Here is a 20,572-nt window from a genome sequence, read left to right as displayed (position 1 = left end):
ACAGGAGAAGCCGAACGAGAGCACACACGACGGCCGTTAGGAGAGCGATGGACATCCGCCCGCACCGACAGGCGGTGGGGAGAGCCGATAGATGGAGGAAGAGGATGGGAAGGAGGATCGGAGGGGGACGAGGAAGAAGACACAGAAGACACGACAGACCGGGTAGAAGGAAGGGGAACCCCAGACAGAGGACCAGGAGGAGGATCCTTCGGAAGAGAACCCAAAGGAACAGAGGAGGGGGCAGTGGGCGCATCAGGGTCCAAGGCCCGGAAACGGTTGTGAGTCTGAGGAAGGCGGGAAGGACGAGGAGAGGAAGAGCGCAACACGCGAGCATGAGAGATATTAGCATAAGGCGGGAGCCGGCGAACCTGGCGCCTCGCCTCAGGAAAAGATAAACGCTCCTGGTGCTTCAAGTTGAGGACGGCTGCCTCAAGCTTGTAATGGACACACGCACGGGAGAAGGTAGGATGGGCCTCACCGCAGTTGAGGCAACGAGCCTGGGGAGAAGTGCACTCCGACTTAGAGTGACCTTCGCCACCACACAAAGGACAGAGAGAGACAGTCCCGGAGCAGCGGAGGGCACCATGCCCAAACCTCCAGCACTTGTTGCAGAGCCGAGGAGAAGGAATGTACTCCTGGACAGAGCACCTGGCACCAGCAAGAATGACAGAGGGTGGAAGGGTCCTACCATCAAAGGTAATCTTCACAACCCGGAGGGGTTGACGGCGACTACCACGAGGGGGACGAGTAAACGTGTCCACCTGGAGAATAGAATGGCCCTGGGCAGCGAGGATATGTCAAATATCGTCGTGGCAGTCGCGCAGGTCCCGAACACCGGTCGCAACATGGGGCGGGAGCAAAATAGTGCCAACACTGGCATTCAACTGAGCGTTCTTCGAGACCCGAACGGGGGTCTCGCCAAGGCAGGATAAGGCAGCCAAGCGGGAAGCAGCATCCTGAGAAGGAGCAGCAACGACACGTGTACCGAGACGAGTGGGGTTGAAAGTAATGGAGGCATCCACGGAATCAATGAGATGTCGATGGATGGAGAAATCGTCAGGAGGCGCAGAATCAAGAGGGAGGAGATCAAAATATTTGGCCCATGAAGCGGGACCAAACAAGGCTTGATAGGTAGCAGAACTGGAAGGAATCGAGCGAGGGCGGCCGTGACGAGGACGGCGGTGAGAACCCCCAGAGAGAGAGGGGTTAAAAGGCGCAGTAGTTACAACTAGAGAAGGAGCCGCGCCAGGGGACGAGGTAGTCACCACTGGGGGCTTGGGGCTCGACCCAACCACAGAGGAGGGAGGGGAGCCAGGGGAAGGAGTCAGAGAGGCCAAAGGAGGAGCAAGGTCGGGGCCCAATGCAGCGGAGGCTACAGAGCCCGGTCTTCCAATACGGACCGACTCGGGGGCTTGGTCGCCCACCCCACGAGCCTGAGAAGGTAAGCCAGAAGCAGCCGAAACAGGGGTTATCATCTTGACGAAAAGAAGAATTCATTCACGAATGTGCCCCCACACCCACCATGGAGCCACAATTAGAGGCAGGACACCCAACAAGAAGCTATCGCCGATCTTGTCGGGGCCTCCTTGGGGTGCGTCGTGAGTATACGCCCCACAAACGCCACCTTAAGAAACCGACAGTACGTCGAGATCGGGTTCAGTGACGAAAGGGGGATTGACAATAAAAGGTTCCCCTCGCTCTCGACGTCGGGTACTACAGTTCTACAGGTGCAAGAGTATGCCTCCTCAAGCACCCGGGCGTCAAAATAGAAGAAGTCCAGGGGAAGAACCAGAACGAGCAAAAGGTCGGCAGGAAACGGCAAGCAGATAGGAGAAGAGGGGGGAGAAAAACGAAACAGAAGGAAAAGGAAAAGATGCCCAGCAGAATTGGAGAGGACGGCAGCAGGAGCACAAGGCTAGAAAAGGACAGAGGACTGTCCCAAGGAGCATCACACTCCGGCAGCCGCCCACTAAGCCCCCAGACGGCGACAACGAGTTGAGCGGGGAGGGGGAAACCCAGGCCAAAGTGCTCAAGAAACGCCAGGTGAGCATCTTGCCACTACACCATGGGGACTAAATTGGACTACCAACTGGTGTACAGATTCCCAAGTATCATCTACATTTGAAACTGTATGGAGTCTGCCTCCACCACATTGCTGCCTAATGCATTCCATCTTAACTATTCTGTCACTGAAAAAGTTCTAACATTCCTGTGGCTCATTTGGGTACTAGTTTTTCCACCCATGTCCCCTTGTTTGTGTCCCACCCATGCTAAATGTATGGGTGGGATTATTTTTATCTATCTTGTCAATTCATCTGAATTTTATAGATAGTGATCATGTCTACCCTAACTGTCTTCCATTGTCATGAGGTTTGGTTCCATCAATATTTCCTCATAGCTTATACCTGTCAGCTCGTGGACTAGCCTGGTGGCATACCTCTGAGCCTTTTCTGACTTCGGTTTATGTTTGACTAGATGTTCACTAGACTGAAGCCGCATATTCCAGTATTGGTCCAACATATGAGGTATACAAGGTTTTGAACAATTTCTTATACAAGTTTCTGAAGGTGGAATTTATGTAATATTTAACATCTTATTCTAACATCATTGATCAGTTACATTCTATTGAAGGCTAGAAGTTTAGTTTTGAGAAATGGATCCTTAGTGGCAATTTGTGTAGACAAAGCATCAACAGACCTCTCCTGGCGTGCAGTGGCGCCGTGAGGATCGAGTGAAGACCCGCAGGGCTACGGTGAGTGACCTTGAGCATAACTATTGCTCACCCCAGACTAGAGTGAAGAGAGGTAAACCCCAACATTGGCGACCTTGCCAGGATTTCGATCGGAGTAAAGGTTGCTGTGGTACTTGGCAGTGGTGTTAGAGATCAGGCGCAGGTTATCACTCATAGCACAAGATGGAGGATGATAAAGTAACCAGGTTTATTGACTCTAGAGATGAACAGGTGCTGGAAGAGTGCACCAAGGCACAGTTACAGGCTATAGCGGATCATTTTGGAATAAAGCTGAAATCTGCCAGAGTTGGTGAAAGAAGAATAGAGATAATGGCTCAGCTCAGGGCTCGAGACGAAGCTTTGGGGGAGGAACGGCCCCAAACACCTGCCAGTGTGGGTGAGCGCCTGAGTATTGGTGGAAGCAGCAGGGGATCCAGCGGCAGCAGGCACAGCATTAAGCTGGAAATAATGAAGCTGCAGCTGGAAGCACAGCAGCGCAGAGAAGAGCGAGAAGCAGAAGCACAGCAGCGCAGAGAAGAGCGAGAAGCAGAAGCACAGCAGCGCAAAGAAGAGCGAGAAGCACAGATGAAGCGTGAGGAGCAAGAAGCACAGATGCAGCGTGAGGAGCGAGAAGCACAGATGCAGCGTGAGGAGCGAGAAGCACAGCTATGCAGGGAAGAACGAGAGCAAGAAGTTAGGATGAGACAACAGGAAATAGAAGCCAACAAGGAGGTGGAGCTGAAGCGAGCTGAACTGGGACTAGGGGCCCCTGCCCCGCCACAGGAAGACCGACGAGTGAGGGAACGAGACCTGCCGGTCTTTGTGCCTAGTGAAGCCGAAAGTTTCTTCGATCACTTTGAGAGAGTTGCTGCTATGAAGAGGTAGCCGAGGGCGGAGTTGGTCCAAGGGAGGCTCACAGGTGAAGCTCGCCAAGCCTTCACTATGCTCGACTTCCAAGAATGCACTAACTACGATGCGGTAAAACGAGCTGTGCTCCGTTCCTTTAAGCTCACGCCCGAGTGTTACAGAAAGAGGTTTAGAGAATGTACCCGGTTGCCAGGAAAGTCGTACGCGGAGACGGCGAGGGACATAGAAAGAAAGCTCCTTAAGTGGCTGGACTCTGAAGAAGCAAGGTCGGTCGAAGAGGTCAAGGAACTAATGGCCATGGAAAAGTTTATGTCCGTGCTCTCTCCTGAGATCAGGATGAGGATAAAGGAGGCGGACATAAAGGACCTGAGGGCCGCAGCCGACCGGGCCGACATGTTAGAAGAAGCCCTATGCCCACGCCGAGAGGGACAGAACCGACCACCCGCATACGTCGGAAACGATAGGAGTTATAGAAGGACGGATGGATGGAGGACAGGAGCGAGTTCTCCCAAATCCCACCTCTCAAGTTGGAACACCCGAGGAACAAAAGGTGTTGTAGAGCCGATAGAGGAGAGCCAAGCTGAAAGCTCGGGAGTTGTTACTGCAACGAAGGAAACAACAAGCGGTGCGGGAAAGACACAGGGTGCGACGGCCTCTGGAGGCAGTGCTAAGGCGAGCGGTGGCGGATGGTCTCCGCCGAGGGGCCGCTGCTACAACTGCGGAATACCCGGACACGTCGCGCAGGAATGCAGACGCCCTAAGCAGCGGGGACACGTTGCTTTAGTGATGTTCGAGGACCAGAGGGCCGAGGGAGTGCGGGATGAACCCGTGCTGAATGGGGAGAAGAAAGTTCACCCATTCATGTGTCAAGGAACCGTAAGGATGGGGGTCGCAGACCCCATCCCCGTGAAGATGCTAAGGGATACCGGGGCTGACTTTACCCTGGTAAGTGAAACCCTGTTCCCCGAGGGTTACAAGAGTACCAGTGTGGGGGTGGCAAGTGTGACCACTGTGGGAGGCCCAGTGAGGATGCCCCTACACCAGGTAACTTTAAATTCCGAATATGGCTGCCAGACCCTAGTGGTGGGAGTCTGTACATCGATGCCCAAGATGGAGGCACAGGTCATCTTGGGGAATGATGCATGTGGAGGATGTGTCCTTCCGCATCTCGTGAAAGGCGATGAGTGCCTAGAACAGTGCAAGGAGACAGGCGGAGATTTGAACGCCTGTGGGGACGAGAGGGGAATCGCACCGGTGGCGATCCCAGTTTGTACTGTGACACCGAGACAACGCGAAGAACCAGGAGGTTGTGGATCTGATGGGGCTGAGGAGATGACTGACAGCCTGGGAACAGACCACCTCTGCGTAGGACCCAGAGAACGAGCGGAGGGCGAAGGTAGCCTGAATGGTGAGTTGCAGGTGACCCTTACCAGTTCTCCAGGGGTAAACCGCACTCGTCTCGGAGAGTTACAGCAGGAGGAGTTCCCCGAATTGGTTAGTGAGGCCGTAGGAGGACGTGTGGGTCCTGAGAAGGCTTACTTTCCATTTATCTATATTATATATGCCATGCTATTCATGATGAAGGAACAATGGACACCAGGAGCGACCGTGGGAACGGTGATTGGATATGTCCAGAAGTTCAGAGAACGTCTCACTCGAGCGAAAAAACTGGCTAGGAAACTCCTGAAGAAGGCGCAACGTAAGATGTCGGAGTGGTACGACAGGAGAGCTGCGCAGAGGGATTTTCAGGTCGGTTCCCAAGTAATCGTTGTGCTACCAGGTAGAGGTAGAGTGACCAAGTCGCGGTTCAAGGGACCATACCAAGTGCTGCGACGGTTGGGTCCAGTGTCGTACGAGATTGGGAAGCCGGATGGACCCCGAAAGAAACAGGTGTGTCACGTAGACCATCTAAAACCTTTCTTCACTGTGGAAGGAAGAGCCGCCAGGCAGGACGGAACGAGTACCCGAGAACCCCAGCGGAATACGGTTCTGAGTGTACCGAGGGACCGAGAACTCCCGGAGGAGGAAAGTAAGTGGTCCAGGGCGGACGGCACCAGTCTCACCCGCACTGAGAGTCTGACAAGGATCAAGGTCAAGCACATCAAGGGGAAGGACGACGTAGTAGCGGACGCCCTATCCCGCATACACTAACGAGACATGACTCTTATTTTAAGGGGAGGGGTATGTGACGGTGTTCCCCCCCTTGTAATTCTCACACGCCTGCAGTAAGAGTCATGTCTACTTTTCCCAAGCGTTCTCTACGTTGCAGGCTACAATTTGATATATGGGAGAGAGTGAAGTGTTCTCGGAGAGCCGAGAAATTTGTGAAATAGTAATATTTTGGCCTGTGGTTTAGGCCCTTTAGGGAGCCAAGATGGCGCTTGCCTCCCTAATCTCCCGCCAAAACCGTGTGACGTCAGTGGCACCGGATTGGTCACCGACAGCAATGTGGCACCGGGAGCCAATGAAAACCTCCCGTGGCGAAAGTGACGTCACGAAGGAAGGGGGTCAAGGCCGCGCGCCACTCTGGCGCCAGCAGTCAGACACGACACGTCATAGAGGTCGGACGTGCGACGGTTGGTCCTGTCAGTTGGACAGTTGTTTCCCGCTCCCATGGATTTACGCGTCACCTGAAGTCCGCCAGTACTCTGAGAAGTCTTCCCTAGTTCATGTGTTGAACCAGAAGAGGGAATTGACGGTTATTTGAGCAACAAGTGCTCCAGTCAGGTACTGTGCCAGAAGCAGTGAAGTCGTGCAGTGACGTATGTGACGTCTGTGGCAATTCACCAGTTCGTGACAGCGTAGTGGCAGACAGAGCCACTGGGTAGCTGAGGAAGAGAGGACTATTTGGGGAAACCGGACGACTGTAGCTGAGACGTAGGCGACAGCCGTTGCTGGGAGAAGACGACGGCCAGGAGACCGACTCCAACCTCCAAGAAGTCGAGAAGGAGGACGGACCTGCAGTGAGGAGGCACGGAGACGACGCGCTAAACGGTGGGACGACGAGAGGCTCTGGTAGGACACGACGACGTGTAGTGTGGGGGCGTTCCCGACACGAGGACCAGGAGTTACATCTCGACTCTCATCGGAGGATAGGGTGAAGTAGGTGTTTCTAGTTCCCTCCCCATTCCCCTTTAGTTAGCTATATTATGCGGCTATGTTATCTAGCCTGAGGATTTTATATGTCGTGAGCAAGTCTCACCCATGTCACAGTAAAGCACCAGTGTGCTAGACAGTACTATCAAGAGTACTTGTAATATTCATGTTGATTATTGGTGTGTACAGGCACCAGGAACAAGTGATAAATTTACTGTGTTGTGTATATCTTTCTATAGATTTTGATATGAACATATAGTGGTAAATTATATATAATATTATGCCAGTAGTTGAAAATTAGGCTGTGTGCCCAGAAATCATTTATTTTCCATGTATTGATATTTGATGTATCTACATTATATATGCTATGTTCATACAGTGATTATTCATTTGTGAGTACAGTGAATTATTGCGTTATCGCCCACAAGAGAAAGTACTGAAAACTCCAGTGTTAATAGTTCATAATATATTGTTGAGTGAAGAACAATGTAAAGCCATTACAGTGAGTCATTGTAGCATTGATTGTAGAAAAGACTGTTTGAGCCTGAGTACAGTGTAACCAAGTGATACGTGCTATTGTAGCCAATATCGTGTGCGCGAGTTCATAGTAATATTGGAGAATTTAAAGAAACAGCGCGCGTGAATCTAGAAAACAAGCAAAGAGCTTCTGCGCAGGGGCCAGGCGATCAGCTGTTCTTGACACTTGATGAGGAGGGGGAGGTGTTGCCACCTAGTGATCGCAGACTATTCGTGGGAATTACCGGCCGCGTCAGGATCAATTGATTTATTTGTTATTGTTTGGCCTTGTGACATCTTTCATACATTTTAAGTAAAATACAAAATTACCTTTGTGTTTTTATCATTCCCTCCATTGATCTTGTGGCTACATTATACTGAAAGCATTGAGTGATAACAATAAGTACATGCCTGATTCCTGATCTTTTGAGTGTGACCTTGCCAAGGCTACCACTAATTCCACCAGTCCATTGATGGTGTTACTGGCCACCTAAAACACCAGTTGGCGACCTTGTGGTTAACCGTAGAGCCCGATTGTTGGGGAGGGCACACGACAGTCAAGTGCACGAGTCGTGTTCTCACTCTTTCTTAATCAGAGGCCGTTAAGATTGACTGGGAGACTCTCCTGGCGTGCAGTGGCGCCGTGAGGATCGAGTGAAGACCCGCAGGGCTACGGTGAGTGACCTTGAGCATAACTATTGCTCACCCCAGACTAGAGTGAAGAGAGGTAAACGCCAACAGCAATTACAGATTAACAAACCCAACAACCCAAAGTTCCTGACACAACACAGGATGATGTTAAATATTTGCTCTCAACTGACTTAAGATATTGCTCGTTAATGACAAATTAAGTGATTTTAACTTATTGAAGAGTGAAAATTTATGCTTTATAATAAATATTAACGTCCACGTGTCTCTGTGCTAAGTCCCACAAGGTCTCTGTGCTCAGTCCCACAAGGTCTTTGTGCTCAATCCTACAAGGTCTTCATCCTGTCCTCTGTGCTCAGTCCCACAAGGTCTTTGTGCTCAGTCCCACAAGGTCTTTGTGCTCAATCCTACAAGGTCTCCGTCCTGTCCTCTGTGCTCAGTCCCACAAGGTCTTTGTGCTCAGTCCCACAAGGTCTTTGTGCTCAGTCCTACAAGGTCTCCGTCCTGTCCTCTGTGCTCAGTCACACAAGGTCGAATTACTGACCATTGCCAGAAATGCACGAACTGTATAATAAATAAATTGCTTTGGTAATTATCAATATTTTTCCACATATTACCCAATACCCATCGGCTGTGAGTACATGTGGGAGTACAGAGTACATGTGGTGATACAGAGCGGTACAGAGTACATGTAGGGGGAGTACAGAGTACATATGCTGGTAGTATTGAACCCAATACCCATTCTGTGGGTGTAAGGGCGCTCTGGGCTGGGAGTCCCAGGAAGGTAGAGAAATTAAACACGTACTATTGTAGACTTTTATATTAACAAATATATATATAGGATAACATGTGAGCTAGCCCTAGTTTCGGTAGGGGACGGACGTGTTGAATCGGCGCTCCGGCGGTTGGTGTTGTTTACCAATTTGGCCGGTTGAGGGCGGGTGTGTCTCTGCCTGCCTGTGCTGACGTGGAGTTAACGATGGGGGTCCCCCTCCCTCCTGTACTGCGGGCTCAGTCTGTGGGCCTCGAATTTTCCGGCCGGGCTGGGTACCCAGAGATAGCACTGGTGTGTGAGTTGCTTCATATCCCTGTGATCAACATTTATGGTGTCGAGCTGGTGACGACTCGTCGAGCGATACTGAAGTTTACCGAGGAATTGGCATATCGCGACTTTCTCCGTCGTTACGAGGGGCGGACAATGCCCCTGCCGGATGGTGCAGACACTGTGTCACTATCTGATCGGAGTGGTGCCCTCACTTACGTCAGTGTGCATGTGGCTTTTTTGGAGTTTCCAGAGAGTCTGCTACGGCGGTACTTCGGCCGATATGGCGCAGTGGTTAGTGTGTGGGTGAACGTGGTGTCTTCCATTCCACTTAAGGGTGTGAGGACTAACATTCGCACCCTGGGCATTAGGCTCCGGGAAGATATTCCGTCCTCTGTGCGGCTTATGGGCTACAACGTTTGAGTGTTTTCGCCTGCCAGCCTCGGACGTGTTATCGTTGTGGCCTCTTGGGCCATCAGGCTGCTGACTGTTCTGCGCCTGCCGTTGCACCCATGAACCTCTTCAGTGAGGAGGATTTTCCGCCGCTTCCTGTGGAGGAGGATTCAGTGGATGTGGCTGTCTCTTCAGCCGCGGATGTGCCCCCTGTATCGCCTGTTGCGCCGCCTGGTGTGCCCCCTGTTGTTGTCGCCTCTCCTCAAGAGGTTGTGGCGTCGCAGGGTGATCGTCCTGCTCCGACCAGTGTCCCTGGGGTTCTTCAGACTACCTGCTGCTCGATTCCCCCATCTTCCAGTTCGTCCTCTGCTGTGTCTGACCTTGTCCCTGCACCCTTGCCATCTGTTCCGGCTGTGCTGGGTGATGGGGTGGATCCGCGCTTCCTCCTGTGCCTGGCCTGGTGCCCCATGTGGTTGAGGATGCTGCCGTTCTGCGACGTGCGTCGGTTCGCCCGGCTTGTGTTGCGTGTGTCTCTGAGTCGGCCTCCGGGTCTGATGATGTGCGGCCAGAGCCTAAGCGTTCCCGGCGTTCGTCGTCAGCATGGGCTGACGTTGGCGATTTCGACGCTTGTGGATCTGCCGGCGACGGAGGGGTGGCTCCGGTTGCGTTGCAGACTACGGTGACGGCGGAGGTGCATTTGCCTGAGGATGCCAGTGCCGATGTTTTGGCCTCCACTTCAGATATGGTGTCTGCGGTTCCTGCTTCGGGTGCGTCGCCTTATGGCTCCGGTTCTTCGTGGGGGGTGGTTCCCCCTGCTGAGGTTCGTGGTGAGCGGGGTGGCCTTGTGATGGTGTTGAAAAAGACTGCTCACTCTAGTGGTTCTGTAACCCCTTCCTTGGTCCCCGTTTCATCGACTGCGGTCTCGACGCCTCTTCCATTTCCGGCCATCTCTTCAGTGTCTCCTGCGGTCTCGGTGGAGACGTTACCATCTCGTTGCTTGTCCCCTGCTCCTGTGCGTACGGCGACGCGGCCGTCTCGGCAGCCCTCGTACGCTTCATCGGTGTCGTCTGCTACCTCGAAGGACGTGGCTTGCGCTCCCCAGCCTCGTTATGCGACTTGCGTCGGTGAGCTTCAGGAGTGGCCGTTTCCACCTGATCTGGAGGTTCCTGAGTTTATGCTGGGCCCACGGCGGCAGGGGGATCGTCCCCCCACCGACATGGAGCATTTGATTTGGGAGGCCTATAAGCGACGGTATCCTTGGGATTCATTCCCTGATAAATATATTCCTGTCTCTGAGAAATGTATTCCTCACTCATGATTTCTTTGTGTAGTGTGGGTTGTTTCCATTTGTGTGCATGGTTGTGGGGTGCAGGTCGGGTGTGTGTGTGTGTGGGAGGGGCGGGTTTGTTTCCCGGTTCCTGCGTGCTCCGGTTTGTGGTTGTGGGTTTGTGTGGCTTGTGTGTGTGTGTCCAGTTCCTGTGCGGTCCGGGGTTTGGTTGGTGTGTGTCTGGTTGTGGATGTCGTGTGCTTATGTTATGCTTGGTGGTTCTATGTTTTTATGTTGCTGCTTGTGCGCTTGTTTGTGTCGTGTTGAGTGCCCTTCAGGCTGTTGGCTTGACCCGGTCTGGGTTTATGCTTTTTGTCGTGTTTTGCCATTGTGCTTTTCTTTCTCTTGTATATTTGTTTTCCTTTCTAGTTGTTATTTTTATTATTATTATTATTATTATTATTATTATTATAATTATTATCATTATTTTTGTTTTGTGTTGGTGCCTCTCCGTGTGTGTTTGAGGTGCTGGTAGCCTTGTTTTGAATATTTCATATTTTGGTGTGTTATTTCTGCATTGTATTCCACTGTGTTTTAACTTGCTTGTTGTGATTTGTGTGTAATTATTGTTGTTTTGTGGTCGGCCCTTCCGGTCGGCGTTTTTGTGTTTAGTACGTTTGTTCCTTTATGTTTTTGCACGTTTGTGCTTTGTTATTTTGGTCTGTTCTATGTTATTGTTTACTTTTATTGTACTTATAAGCATGCTTGCATGTAAAAATAAATAAAAAAACAACAAAATACTGTATAATAAATAAATTGCTTTGGTAATTATCAATATTTTTCCACATATTACCCAATACCCATCGGCTGTTTGGGGTGCAGAGTACATGTGGGAGTACAGAGTACATGAGGGAGTACAGAGTACATGTGGTGATACAGAGCGGTACAGAGTACATGTATGGGGAGTACAGAGTACATATGCTGGTAGTATTGAACCCAATACCCATTCTGTGGGTGTAAGGGCGCTCTGGGCTGGGAGTCCCAGGAAGGTAGAGAAATTAAACACGTACTATTGTAGACTTTTATATTAACAATTATATATATAGGATAACATGTGCGACACACTCCCAGGCACCTGTACCATTGTTGATGTTTAACCGCTGCATCATATCACTCATTGTTTAGTCACGGCAGTGTTGTCATTGTATTGTGTAGTTGTCAGCAGTGTTGTCATTGTATTGTTCAGTTGTCAGAGCAGTGTTGTCTTTGTATTGTGTAGTTGTCACAGCAGTGTTGTCATTGTATTGTTCAGTTGTCAGAGCAGTGTTGTCATTGTACTGTTCAGCTGTCAGTGTATTGTTCAACTGTCATTGTACTGTTCAACTGTCATTGTACTGTTCAGCTGTCATTGTACTGTTCAACTGTCATTGTACTGTTCAACTGTCATTGTACTGTTCAACTGTCATTGTACTGTTCAGCTGTCATTGTACTGTATAGCTGTCACAGCAGCGCTGTCATTGTCTCCACAACACTGTCACCGAACATTTGTCTCCATAGGGCTATCATTGCACAATTGTCAGAGTAGTACTGTCATTATATCACAAGAGGCCTGGTCGAGGACCGGGCCGCGGGGACGCTAAGCCCCGAAATCATCGCAAGGTAACCGCAAGGTAGGGCTATCATTGTACATTGATCACAGCAACACTGTCATTGTACAGTTGGCATTGTAGTTTGATCAGCTGATGGTTGTTATGATGAAGTCGTTCCTGTACAGCTGATGCGAGCGTCAGCTGTAGGCGTCACAGTGTAGTACAGTCACTGATGATGCCACTGCCACACCTGCTCCCACACCTGCTGCTACTCATAGCCATTGGGGTTCTGACTCTGCCACCTCCAAGCATCCACACCTGGTGGAAGAAAAATTGTAATATGATTTTGTATTATTTTTGTAAACAATGCCAGGTATAACTGCGCATTATAAGGGTTAAGGCTAACCTGTGCTTTCCTTCTAAAGTCTAAATTATTTTTTATTTTTTGATCTATTTATATATATACAAGAGTTCTTACATTCTTGTAAAGCCACTAACACACATAGCGTTCCGGGCAGGTCCTTAATCTTAATTTTTTTTCCCTGGAATACAACGCGCCAAATTGTTTAGCAACCAGGTACCCATTCACTGCTGGGTGAACAGAGGCTACAGTTAAGGACTTGCACCTATTCCATCCACCCCGGCCAGGATGTCAACCCAGGCCAAATCGCTTGCGAAGTGCGGGGCGAGGGTGTTAAAGTTTATTTTACACTAACAGTAGGACTGATGTGTTTCACTAAGATGAACTTAAGATCCTATGAGGCGGGGAAAATAAATACAAACCATAGCTCGTGCTACATGGACACTTCGTCCTGAATAGCTAAATCTTTAACAACAACAACACAAACTTCACTTTATCTCAATTTCATCCGTAAATATATTTAGTTGTCAAGGATCTGAAGCCAAAATTGAGACACAATGTTATTATCCATAATTATAGCCCTCCATCAGGGGTTAATTGTGCTGGTTTTAACACGGGCATTTAACAGTCAGCATGAATGATTCACCTTTCTGTTGTGTGTGTTGTTTGGCTTCAATCCAACCTGTCCTCGACTCAAGTCCATTACATCCAGCGGTCGAACCCACAGACGCATTTATAAACTTTTACATGCTGTTCATTCAAAACGGGAATTTTCTCAAATGCAAATTAATATTATAATATATTAGCATATTGTGCATACATAGGCAATGGTTAGGTTAAGTATTTGGGTTCTGTTGGCGATTATTTGTATTTGTAGTACGTGGGTGAAGCATTTACAGCGTTGTGGTTCGAACAAAATTCTTCAGTGAAGCACTTGTTCCGGAAGCGTTCGAACGAAATCAGTTGCTAGTCGTGTGTAAACCGTTTTTCATTCATAAACTGGGGGTTTAGCGGCTGCATGGAATCACTTTTCGATCTTTGTTTGGAGTACGGGCTGCTCATCCGGATCTTGGGTCTAAGGCATGAAAGATCATACCACTGGTCGGTTACAATGCGATGATTTCGGGGTTCAACGTCCCCGTGGCCCGGTCCTCGACCAGGGCTCCCTTTGTCAAGGTAGGTAGGCAAGTCGAAGGTAACGTTACATAATAACTACCTCAGCTGATGGTACAATCTAGAGGATTCTGGTTATTGCTTTTATTCTCCAAGAGTTCCAGTGGTACGGTGTTCATTCTGTGGCAATTAGATACCTGGTTGATGGGGTTCTGGGAGTTCTACTCCCCAAACCCGGTCCGAGGCCAGACTTGACTCGTGAGACAGATCCTGAACGCCCAGGATGCTGTTTACAGTAATGTGTATGATATTCCGTTTAGGGGCTGAGGATACTTGACGAAAAGATTGGTGTAGTGCTGGGATTGAAGCTTATCAACTGGGGAGGGTAATTAAGGTCTTCCAATCTCTGGAGGGTTAATAATACCTACGAGCCTCTGGAGGGTTACTACAACAACCACAAGAATATAATGACCAACCAGAGCCACACAGACCAAATCCGGAGTGTGTATATCTCGAGAATTTGGGTTATTTTGGTGTAGGACTTAAGGCCTATCATGCAGCTACACGAAGTTCATTAAGTCCAACACAAGAGCTTATACTGACCAGCCAGCAAAAATAAAATTTAGTCCTGTACGTAGTCCAGGACTATACACGCTCAGTGTAAATACACCGAGATATGAGGCATTTCTCCCGGTGAATATATCCTGGACACAGCTTCGAACCTCCCTAAAAATTTCATATTATTAGTGATTGCTTTGCAGAACAATTTTTACATAATTAATATTAAATATTTTAGTAAAAAAAATTGGTAAAAACGTGGTGTTGTTGTAAGAGCGACGGTCTCGTGTCTAGCAGGTCCAAACAGACTCAGAGAAGGAGACAAAGAGAAGGGAAAGGGAACTATCAGGGGGGAAAGCGCCAAGCCATCACGACTATATAGCACTTGGAAGGAAACATAGAGAGGCAGTCTTAGCGACAATTATTTTCAATTTCACAAGCCCAACCACTTGGGCTGGACGGTAGAGCGACAGTCTCGCGTCATGCAGGTCGGCGTTCAATTTCCCCGACTGTCCAAGTGGTTGGGCACCATTCATCCCCCCCCCCCAACCTATCCCAAATCCTTATCCTGACCCCTTCCTAGTGCTATATAGTCACCCTTCCCTTTCACAAACCATTTTCCATTTTCATTACTCGAGTCCTGAAAAATCCCCATGAACCAAATACAGGAAAATGTGGAATTTTTGCCTAGCAAAATTATCTAATTACTTCCTAACTTTCCTAGGTGTTATCTAGCCATTTTGTTTCTAATTGAGGAATTAATAATTGAATGTGGGAGAGGGGGCGCTGCTCCCCGGCTCAACCAATGATAACGTCACAAGTCACCTGTTATCACAACAATGGGACCTCAGCACTCAAGTCTTGTCTCTTAGCTCTTTATCTTAAATAGCATCTTGAAGGAGCCGTGGCTAGTGAAGCGTGAGACAGAGAAGGAGAGAGAGAGGGAGAGAGGGAGGAGGGAATGGAAAGAGAGAGAGAGAAAGAGAGAGAGAGAGAGAGAGAGAGAGAGAGAGAGAGAGAGAGAGAGAGAGAGAGAGAGAGAGAGAGAGAGAGAGAGAGAGAGAGAGAGAGAGGAATGCTTTCTCCTTTAAAGTATGCAAATGTTTAGGTAATCTTGTGTCGGTAGCGAAGCTGAGAGTCATTTAATCGGATCTGATGATACACACTCGAGCGAGCGTGAACACACACCTAGATACACACACACACACTGGGCAGAGTTTCTTTCACTCTGATGCGCCTGTTCACCTAGCAGAAAATAGGTACCTGGGACAGCAGCTACGGGCTGCTTTCTGGGTGTGTGTGTGTGTGTGTGTGTGTGTGTACTCACCTAATTGTGCTTGCGGGGTATATACAAGACGCCTTGCGGGGTATGTACAAGACGCCTTAATCCACTTGACCATCACGACCGGACATAATGAGGTGATAGCCGAGGCTATTTGAACCACCCCACCGCCGGCACTCGGATAGTAATCTTGGGCATAGCATTTTACCAAATCACCTCATTCTTTGGGGCACACGTGAGGAACACAAATGCGAACAAGCCTGAGTTTTCAGCTGCATATTGTCCTGGGGACCATTCAGGCTTGTTCGCATTTGTGTTCCTCATGTGTGCCCCAAAGAATGAGGTGATTTGGTAAAATGCTATGGCCAAGATTACTATCCGAGTGCCGGCGGTGGGGTGGTTCAAATAGCCTCGGCTATCACCTCATTATGTCCGGTCGTGATGGTCAAGTGGATTAAGGCGTCTTGTACATACCAGTTGCGTTGCTTCTGGGAGTATGGGTTCGAGTCACTTCTGGGGTGTGAGTTTTCAGTTATATATATATATATATATATATATATATATATATATATATATATATATATATATATATATATATATATATATATATATATATATATATATATATATATATATAACAATTACAGGCAAAAAATGTTGTGGTTAGGTTGTGTGTTTACATGGGATGCATAATTATAGGCCGCTAATTGTCTGGAAGTGAACGCACTCGCAAGATTACACCAGTTCTCTTGAATTAGCGAGAGAGGAATTAATATTTGTATCTTATTAACAATAAGCTTCTTTCTGTGTGAGAATTTCTCACTTATTAAGATGAAAAATATCAGGTTTCAGAGTGTCGTTTTTCAGGTTAGATATTGGTGTTTGAGGGACAGGGATTCTCTCTCCTCTGTCTCTGTCTGTCTGTCTCTCTCTCTCACTCCTCTCCCTTGCCCTCTCTCTGGCACTGCAGCAGACAAACCAGCCAGGAGTCGATCAACTTGGTAATTTCAATCGCCCCGGGAGATGTCATAATTGAATAATGAACCAACCAGCAGAGGCGATCTCTCCCCAGTGGCCGCACCAAACTCCCCACCCTCTCTCCCCCCTCTCTCCCAATCCTCCCTCACTCTCCTCCATGCCTCCCTAACTCTACCTTGTATCCCTACACTGCCTAGATGTCTCTCATTTTCTCTCCTCTTTCCTTTTTTTTTTTGGTTCTCCCTACAGCTTCTCTCTCTCTCTCTCTCTCTCTCTCTCTCTCTCTCTCTCTCTCTCTCTCTCTCTCTCTACCAATGATCTGTCATTGGCCTTCTTACCTATTCTCTCTCCTTGTTCTCTCTACTCTCCGTTTTACTCCCTCACTCCTTCTTTCAATCACTCTTATCTCTCTCTACATATCTTCTCATTCTCTTGCCATCGATCTCTTCAATTTTGCTCTCTACTTCTCTCCTCCACACTAGTGTCTCCCAGTTATCCCTTTCTCTGTTCACTCTCTCTCCTACCTCTTCCTTCCTCTCTCTCTCTCTCTCTTTCCCATCAGCCTTATTTCTCACCTTACCATACTTCTCTCTTCCTTGATTCTTCCTTCCATGCTTTTCTCTCATTTCTTTCATTTCTGCTGTCTTTCCGATTTGCCCCTCACTGTATCAGTCTCAATTTTCCCCTTGTCTTCTTTCTCATTTCCCAAAGAAATCTTGGTGATTTCTTCCTATCTTACTCCTTTCATTCTGTATTTCACCTCACGTTCTCTCTTTCCATTTTCCCATGTCTCCTCTCCCCACCTGCCTCATACATCCGGTTTCTCTTCCTCTTCTTGATATATCTTTCGCATCATCGCCTTTTCTTTTTTAATATTCTTAGCTATACCTTATTTTTCTTTCTTGCTTACTCTGCTTCTCTTTCTCTCAGTTTTATGGATTATCATTTATACATATTCATTCTGTTTAATCGATAATCCGTGTTTCTGTTTGTTTCTCTCTCTCTCTCTGCCACTTTGTGTAATACATTTTATCGCCATCTATTCAATTTGTATTCTATAAGTTTAACTTTGATGTAGTATTTCTGTATTTTTTTTATTTACTCCTAACTTTGCTCTCTCTATCTTTAACTTTGCTCCTTGTGTATCTAACTCTGCTTTTTGTTAACACTAACTTTGCTTAAATATCTCTAACTTTGGTGTTTAAATCTCCAACTTTTGCAGTATTCATCTCTAGTGTTGTTATCGGTATCTTTAATTTTGTTATCTGTCTATCATTGCTATTTGAGTCTCGGACTTTGCCGTCTTTGTCTCTAACTTTGTGGTATGAGCCTCCAACTTTGTTCACTCAGTTTCTAACTTTGTGGTGTATGTGGGCTTCTAAGTTTACACTCAACACACTAATTGCTGTGTGTGTGTGTTGAATTTACACTCAACACACACACACACACACACACACACACACACACACACACACACACACACACTGCACACAACAATGACCATCTACCCGTCACCAGAAGACAGAACGATTTATCAGGCAGTCCCTCACATCATGGTGGGGTCGCAATTAGAAAAGCCAGTGAGGCGAACTCCCTTTTTACCTAGTGGTTGGGGCTACTACTCCCACACCAGCTCTCTCTCCCACGCTAACACACTGTGGGAGGGGGAAGTGGTTGGAGAGAATCCGTGAGGACTCAGCATCATGGAGAAGGGTAAAGAGATAGGTGAAATAATGACGTTTAGCGGAAGGGGGATTTGTATAGAGATGACTTCGGATTTGACATGGGATTATTTTCTACATCGTGGAAGGGAGTACAAATGTCCAGGGAGAAGACGAGGTGGAACGGAAGAGGAGGAAGGGCCAAGCCATTACGATTATCTAACACAGGGAAGGGGTCAGGATAAGGATTTGGGATGGGAAGGGGGGAAGGAATGGTGCCCAATCACCTGGACGGTCGGGGATTAAACGCTGACCTGCATGAAGCGAGACCGTCGCTCTACCGTCCAGCCCAAGTGGATGGGTAGTGGGACAAGCAGTCAGAGAGAGATTGAGAGAGAGAGACACCTAGACTCCCACTTAGCACTAATCAAATTACTCCAAAACTTGCTAACAGACGTCCTCTTGTTGAGTAACTCATCTCCCCTCACCACACCCCTCCCCTCACTCCTCACCCTCACTACCCCCCCCCCTCCCACGCCACACCACCCACGGCACATATTCCTCCCAGGTAGAGAGAGGGGCAGCAGGGGGCAGTGTTCCCTCTAGTTAAAGACTGTTGCAGTAAATTACTAATTTAAAAGTGTCTCTCTCTCCCCCTCCCTCCCTCTCTCTCTCTCCCCCTCCTTCCCCCTAATATTAACAGTAAAACTATCAATAATTACAACGCAAATAAAGGTGATAGCAATACAAACATAACATCATTAACCAGTATCAATAAAGACAGTAAAGATCTATACTTCTCACACCCAATCTTTCTCTCGCTGTATTATCAAGATATTAAACAGATCACTAAGACGGAAAAAAAACTCCATTCTCTACCTTAATAACACACAATTATCCTCTGCTCATCTAATTCGTCATTCGGTCGTAGTTAGCCTAAACTTCTTAATTTTCTCTCACAAACTTGTTGGAAAAACTTGGCTTGGAAGTTTGATAATGAACCTTGTACAATGATTTCCTAAGCTGATGATACCATGATGAGTTTGGGAAGACTGAATATTCCCTGCTATCATGGTGGTACGTCTGTCTGTGGAGATGGTGAGAAGCCTGATGGCATCACTGCTTGGTGGAGCTTGATGGTAACACTGATTGTGTTACTTCTCAGCTCATGGTGGCCACACTGATTGTCTGGCCTGAGCCTGACAAGCCTGTTGTTCTCAGGCCTCACGAGCCTGACCTGTAAACAACTTGACATACTACACATACATATATATAAGTGCCAACAGAAACTAAACACTTAACCCTATCTTCACCTCATAATGCACAATATACTAATATGTATAATAATATTAATATAAATTTGAGAAAATTCCTAATTTTGAATGAGCAGCATGTTAAACCTGATTCATTGTTTAGTGGGGTCGGCCGCTGGATGGCATAAACACAACATGGGAACGGGTTGATATATAAATATTTGTCAAGAGGATTTAATCACCTAACCTACGCCTAATTATGCATAAAATAATATATAACCTAACTAAAATTTATACTATGAGAAAACACTTATTTTTTTGCTGATTCACGAAGAACAGGAGTAGCAGAGAAAAGACGTTCTTCTTTATTCATCTTCTATAAGGCGTTCTAACGACTCGATATAAACATTCCACTTGTGTTGAATGAAGATGCAAGGGAAAAAAAAATCAGCAACAAATTTAGCAATAAAAATTCAGTGAACTAGGCAACTCAAGGAAAAAGACCAAGGCAAAGGAACTATTTAAAATTATATAAAAGACCTGACAAGCTACGTGAAAAAAGGAAAATTGCAGAGTTGCAGAGTTCAACTCAGGTCTCAGCTTTGCAATACGAATCTGTTCAGACAAGTTAACGTCACATGTAAAGAAATGTTAAGATTGTAGAGTATAAAAAACAAGTTTTAACTGATAGGGTGATTCATGTCCTCACTCTGTATTCATATATCCCTCGATAAGCAACTTGTCGAAAGAACAAACATTTATGGTTCTAGATACCCATACTCCAGTGGGTACAATACCCATACCCCAGTGGGTACAATACCCATACCCCAGTGGGTACAATACCCATACCCCAGTGGGTACAATACCCATACCCCAGTGGGTACAATACCCATACCCCAGTGGGTACAATACCCATACCCCAGTGGGTACAATACCCAAAAGCAACGCCAATTCAACACCATCAACGCCTATTTATTTTTGGAAATGAAAATTAATGTTATAAAAAAATCAGGTTATCTTCATGATCTATAATTGATATTTGATCAATTCTTCATGATATTCTTCATGATATTTGAACAAAGATGAAAATTTTGCATAAAGGAATGTTCTAACAATTCTATAAAACATTTTGCTTGGAAAAAGCATATTAGATTAACAATAAACTCTCTATCACATAGAAAACGAGAAACCATATATCCAGAAACTGAACTGCAGAT

This window comes from Procambarus clarkii, chromosome 39 (genome assembly GCF_040958095.1).
Source record: "Procambarus clarkii isolate CNS0578487 chromosome 39, FALCON_Pclarkii_2.0, whole genome shotgun sequence".
Classification (NCBI taxonomy): Eukaryota; Metazoa; Arthropoda; class Malacostraca; order Decapoda; family Cambaridae; genus Procambarus; species Procambarus clarkii.
Note: the sequence above shows the minus strand (reverse complement) of the source record.